Genomic DNA, 6,320 nt, shown 5'->3' with positions numbered 1-6,320 from the left:
TATCTTTACATTTATACAGAGTTTTGTTTTTTACTAATATAATATTCAATGGATATATTTTATCTCCTTGATAAAATTTATTTTTATGTATTTTATACTTTTTGGTCCTGTTGCAAATAGGATTACTTTCTTAATTTCTTTGTTGCCTCTCTTTTGGTAACAACTGGTGTGAATTCCTTTCCCCATTCACTTTCAATATATGTGTGTCCTTAAGCTAAAGTGAATTTCCCATCAGTAGCATCTGCAGGCATCTTCTGGGGGTATGTGATAACTACATAATTTGAACTAATTTGGCTTCGAGGCTGCTAATTATTCTGATTGACTGAATCTGCTGTCAGTCTGCTTGAAATTTTCTAATTCAATCATTGGGTTTTTCAGCTCCAAAATTTTTTAGGTTTTTTCTTTAATGTAGATTTTTATCTCTGATGATATTTCCAGTTTTGTTCATGAAGCTTTCTCCTCAATATCATTTAGTTTCCTACTTTTGTCCTATTTTACCTTGCTGAACTTTCAGATAATTAATTTGAATTCTTTAATTTCCATTTCTTTGCAATCAGATCTTGAAGCTTTATTTGGTTCCCTTTTCTAGTGCTGCATTTGTTTGATTATTCATAATTTTAAAGACTGGCATTGCTGCCTTTGTATCTGAAGACGCATTCATGCCCTGTGAAGATGGCTGCAAGACAGAAAGATCTTGACTGGTGATCCCACTTGGAAGCTAGCTCATCTAGCTCCATTGTTCTCATTTCCTCTGAGGGGGTAAGTCCTGAGGTTATGAACCCTTAATTCTTTCAAGGCAAGGTGGTGCAGAGTGCTCGTTTTCACTTGGATGGTATGCTGAAGCATTCAAGGTTCTAAGCAGCTATGATGATGTGCACTTAATAAAATTCACACTCAGAAAAAGAAGCAGGAAATTGGACATAGGGGAGTACACATCAGAGGGTTGGAAATGACTGCAGGAGTTATGATAGAGGCTTCAGGGGCAGGCCTCAGTTTTATGGGGTCCACAAGCCATGTAAAGGATCTGCACCTAACTTGAGGACCACAGGATGATTGCTATGGGCTCCTACTCTCTCTCTCTCTCTCTCTCTCTCCTATGTGTCCTCAGACCAAGTCAGCGCTTGTGAGAAGCACTTATTCCACTGTTTATTGTTTCTGGTCTTTGGTATTACAAGCAGAGGTCTTGATATAGGGGAAAGAAACTCCTAACTTGCTAGATGTCCAGCATGACTTCATGTTCTCTAAAATTGAAGAATGAATTTTAGAAACAACAGAGATTAAGAGCAGAATATATTGAGGGGAAAGAAATCTTCTATCTGAGAGAGACAGAATGGGTTGCCAAGGACCCTGCCTTTTCTAGGGATTTTTTATACAGCAAATCCATGATGCAAAGCAGGTCCAAAGTGGGAAAAATGGAAAACTGCATGGTGGGCATGAGGTGGGACAAAACTACAGTCAACCAATGGGATGAAGAATATAATTGCTCAAGTAAAATTGATTAAATCAGGATCAAATGGAGAAGCAAGTCACCTAGCAAGAGGGCATGAATGCAGCAGAGGAGCTTTTCCTGGGAGGGTCTGGTTTATTGGCACTATATGACTTCTTCAAGATGATTGATACCCATTTAGAATATCAGTCCCTGATATTTGTCCTTAGGAAGTATGCGGGTGCATTAGTTTTATCTCTCCTCCTGAAGTCTGGCCCACAGCAGAGGTGCTTGTCTCTCCCACAGTTGTAATATGTCTCATCTTCTTCACTGGCTCCTTTGAGGGCTTAGCCCTACCTGATTGCCTATAGTATTTTTATCTAATTAGTTGCCTATAACACTCTTATTGCCATTCTTATATCCTTTTGTATACATGTGTACCCTTGGCTCTTGAGCATCTACCTGAGAGTGGTATTTCTGCTTTTTTACCACTAGTATTGCCAGATGTGTTTCCAGTGTGACCAGACCAGTGTTGTCAGCAGCAGTGTAAGGAAATTTCATCTGCAGTAGAAACCCTTGTCCACATTTGATGTTGGCACACTTTTTACTTAGTCATTGAAAATTACTTATAGATATTTCTTGTGGTTTCCTTTGTATTTTTCTGACTACATATAATTTTGACAAGATTTTATTTAGTTATTGTGTTTTGGTTTTGGTGTGGTTTTTTTGGGGGGGGGTTGTGTGTATTTAGTCCAGAGTCTCCAGGCTCTCACTACATAGATCAGACTGGTAGTGATCCTCCTATTTTCAGCCTCCCAACAGCTGGGATTACAGGTGCTCACCAACATGCCCAGTCTCAATTGCTGTCTCAGTGCTCCCTGGGAGTGCGGCCAGCATGGCACACTGGGGCTCAAACCCTGGTCCCTGTGTCTGCCTAAACAGGTGCTTTAACCCACTGAGTTATCTGGCCATATTATTTATTTATTCATTTTCCATTTTATGTAATTGGTACAGGGTCTCACTACACAGCTCAGACTTGTAGTGATCCTCCTGTTTTCAGCCTCCCCAGTGCTGGGATTACAGACGTGCACCACCATGCCTGCAATTAGCCCTGGTTCAGTGTGCCCCAGGGGCAGGCCTTATGCCACATGAGGATTGTATTGTTTTAATGGATTCTTTTATGGAACTTCTCATATCTTGTGTCCATTAATGTATTGGGTTACAGATGTCTTATTGATTTGTAGGAATCCTTTTTTTTTCTAATTTGAATGCAACTGTTTTAAATATTTATAGTACACTTTCTAATCCTTGTCCTTCTTATAGTCCCCTTAATGATGACTTTTGATGACCAGAAAGACTAAAGTTCAATGAAGCTTATTGTGTTTACATACTGATGTGTTACTATCCACCAAAAAAAAATAATTAAAACATTTTTATGTATTTCATTACAGGGTCTACAGGGTCTCACTACTCAGATCAGACTCATAGTGATGCGCCTGTTTTCAGCCTCCCAAGCTCTGGGATTACAGGCACACGCCATCACGCCCAGTCTCAGTCCTGTCTCAGCACACCCAGGGGGCAGGTAATCGAACCCAATTCCTGTGCCTGCCTAAGCAAGCACTTCAGTCAGCTGAGCTATCTGGCCTGCCCTAAACATTTTATTACTTATTTAAAATTCTGCAGTTGGCATAGGCATGACAGTTTCTGACAGTTGGGCTTCTACTGTGGCATCTGCAGTCTCACAGCACAAGAGCAGCATGACGTCATTCTCTCCACATTTTACCGCTCAGAGCACAGCACCACATGATATGTGCTCAAGTACACAAATGCAAAGGGTTTCGTGGTAGGAGTGTCTCTATTAGCAAAACCTGGGCAATGGGTCAGATGTGGATTCACGTTAGAGGAAATGTGCTCACGCATTTCTGGGTACATACAGGAGGAAAATTGGATGGTGCTAATAGAAACAATGTGAGAATAATGATCAAACATCCTTGAGCAATAATAAATTTCTGAAAGAATTTATTTAAATGGCCTCCAGAAGCAGTATACAGATAGATAGATCGATAGATAGATAGATAGATATCTTTTATATTCGCATATAGATGAGATTGAGGTGGATATAAAACAATAATCCATTCAAATTTGCATACATTTCAAGATGCTACAGAATATGGATACAGATGATCCATGTAGGTGGCCTCATTGTAGCTCCTGAGTTGGGTTTCTTAAGTTCTTTATTCTCACTTTTGTTCACTGTCTATAGTAATGTGCGTTTCAGTAATTGAGAAGTAACACCTGGACTTACATTCTGTATGTCACATTGTTTCTCAATGAAATTAATGATTATGTGAAGAGATATTTTTGAAAGACTCATGGGGCCTATTAATGGATACTTTTATAAAAACAGTATATTGGGGTTCTGATATCATCTTCTAAGAAACTGGTATAAAAAGTTGCCGGTCTTAAAGATTTTGTTGTTGTACTGTCCATCTTTCTCTTCCTTGTACACAATTAGGTTTCCTCAATCTGTCATATATTAATTTTTTTAAATTATATTGTTTTTAACTGTAGATCATACAAGTAACCCTCATGTTCCACCATAGACTTCGATTATTACTTTACACCTAATTGTTTTCAAGACAGGGCTTACTAGGTAGTTCAGGTTGGCCTTGAACTCACAAGGGAGCCCAAGCTAGGCTCCAATGTGTGGCAATCCTCTGGCATTAGCCTCTTGAGTGTTGGGATTACAGGTGCACACCACCACACCCAGTTCCTTATTTCTAAATCAGTCTCAAATTTCCAGGCTGTTAAAATTGCAAAACACTTGTTTTTATACCTGCTCTTTAGAATTTTCCAATAAATAGATTGCTTGAAAATTTTGCCTTTTAAGACAGAATGAGGCAAGAGTATATAAGTGATTTTTTAAACTACGGTATAGCTGAAATTTGACTTCCTATTCAAATAAAGTTGTTGCAAATGTAGATTTGAAGTAAATGAAAGCCATACATTTAGCCTGGAGCAGAGCTGATAGGCGAGCCAGAGAGGAAGTGGCTGCCTGGACATTTGCCTTTAGGCAAGATCTGTTCTAGTGGCTGCCCACACAGCTGAGTCCCCGCGGGCTCTCTGAGCAATGCTATCAGGCTTCTGATTGGCTTCCAACCCCCCTTTTTGGGCACTGCCCCTAGAGTTGTGTGGGAAAAATAGAGTTATAGCCTTGAGAAAGAAAAATGCTCACATCCTACCACTTTCAACTATAAGAAATTCTGATCCAGCACCTACAGGTTGCGGGAGATTTTGATTAGAAGTCAGGGAAGAAATCAATACTTTCTGATTCCTATGATCCTTTGCAATTGCAATGACATTACAGTCACTTGGTTTGTGATGAATAAAGTCATTGCTTCTGTGAACCAACAAAATCTAGACTCAAATAAGCCAGACCCAAATTATGACACAGAGTCCAATGCAAAAACGAATTTTTACTTTTTAACCTTGCTTGACATTTTATTTACTGTAGTGCACGTACTGAATATGGAAACATAAATGCCACTTCTCTTCACTGAAAACAACCTGGCCTGGCCCGTGTTGATGTAGAGAACCTAGCTGAAATGGCAACTTCACTATTTAATCAAGGAAAGTGTTTTGGCGTTGCTTTTGTTATTCATGTGAACAGCAATCTATTTTATGCTTTGGCTGTTCTATATAGCAAAGATGGAAAACGATGTTAAGAACTGATGAAAATAGTAAATTATGGATAAAAAAATTGTAAGCTAAGTCAAATACAAATGAGATAAGGGAGGCCTCACGAAGTAGAGAATCATGAGGGCATTTATGGAACTGATTGCCTTCTCTGAATGGTGGGGCCATGTGGAAGCACATTACTGACACGGGTAAGAAAGCTGTTCTTTAAGAAATCAATGTAAATATTGAAATTGTAGGCTTGGTCTCTAAAACAGAGCACAGAGAATAGAAAATGCAAATTGCCTAATCCACAACGTATGGCCTTTTTAGCTTAGTTTTATTGCATAAGGCCAGCCTATGAGATGAGGCTTTATAAAATCAAAAATTACAAAACCCATTTCAGCAGTCATTTCAATAAATACTGTATACATAGTGGCAAATTGTCCCTCACCTACTATTTTCAGAACTATTTAGATTACAACCATAGTCCCCTCTTAATAAAAAGAATTCTACACTAAAGTTAGAATAGAGCTAGAGGAAATGGAAAAACTTTGTCTAAAAAAAAAATAACCGTCTAACTTTTCTTTTTAAAACTGTTTTTACTTTCATTCAATGCCCCTATCACCAAAGAGAGTGCAGAACAAGTTGTATCTAACAAAGGTTTCTAGAATTTGAAAGACAAATGGGCAAATAATTGACACAAAGTCCAGAGCAGTAGTTCGTTGATCTAGTCTGTACTTTGGAAATCACCAGTCTTTGTCAGCTCAAGTTGCCTTAGCAAAATACCCCTGGACTGGGTGGTTTAAACTAAATAAATTTATTTCTTCCAGTTCTGGAGGTCAGAAAGTCAGAGGTCAAGGTACTGGCGCGGTAGTTCCTTTCTGAGGTATCCTCTCTCTGCCTACTTATGTGCCCTCTTCCCAGGAAAAATGAGGCAGAGAAAACACTGATCACATTGTGAGGGTCTCACTTCAGGAGCTAATCGAGCCCTAATTACCTCCCAAAGGCCCAACTGCGGTGTCATCACTACGGAGGTCATGGCTGCAGCATACCAATTCGGGGGCATATAAAACCATTCAACCCTTGCTATACCCTGAGCGACTTTTAAAACAAGTCAACCAACCATTTTAAACCCTAATACATAATCCTTCCCTCTAATATACTGACGTCATTTTTCTGGGAATAAATTGCACAAAAAATTTTTTTAATAATCTCC

Source organism: Octodon degus, unplaced genomic scaffold, assembly GCF_000260255.1.
Source record: "Octodon degus isolate 3935 unplaced genomic scaffold, OctDeg1.0 scaffold00180, whole genome shotgun sequence".
Lineage (NCBI taxonomy): Eukaryota > Metazoa > Chordata > Mammalia > Rodentia > Octodontidae > Octodon > Octodon degus.
This window is presented reverse-complemented; position numbering follows the sequence as displayed.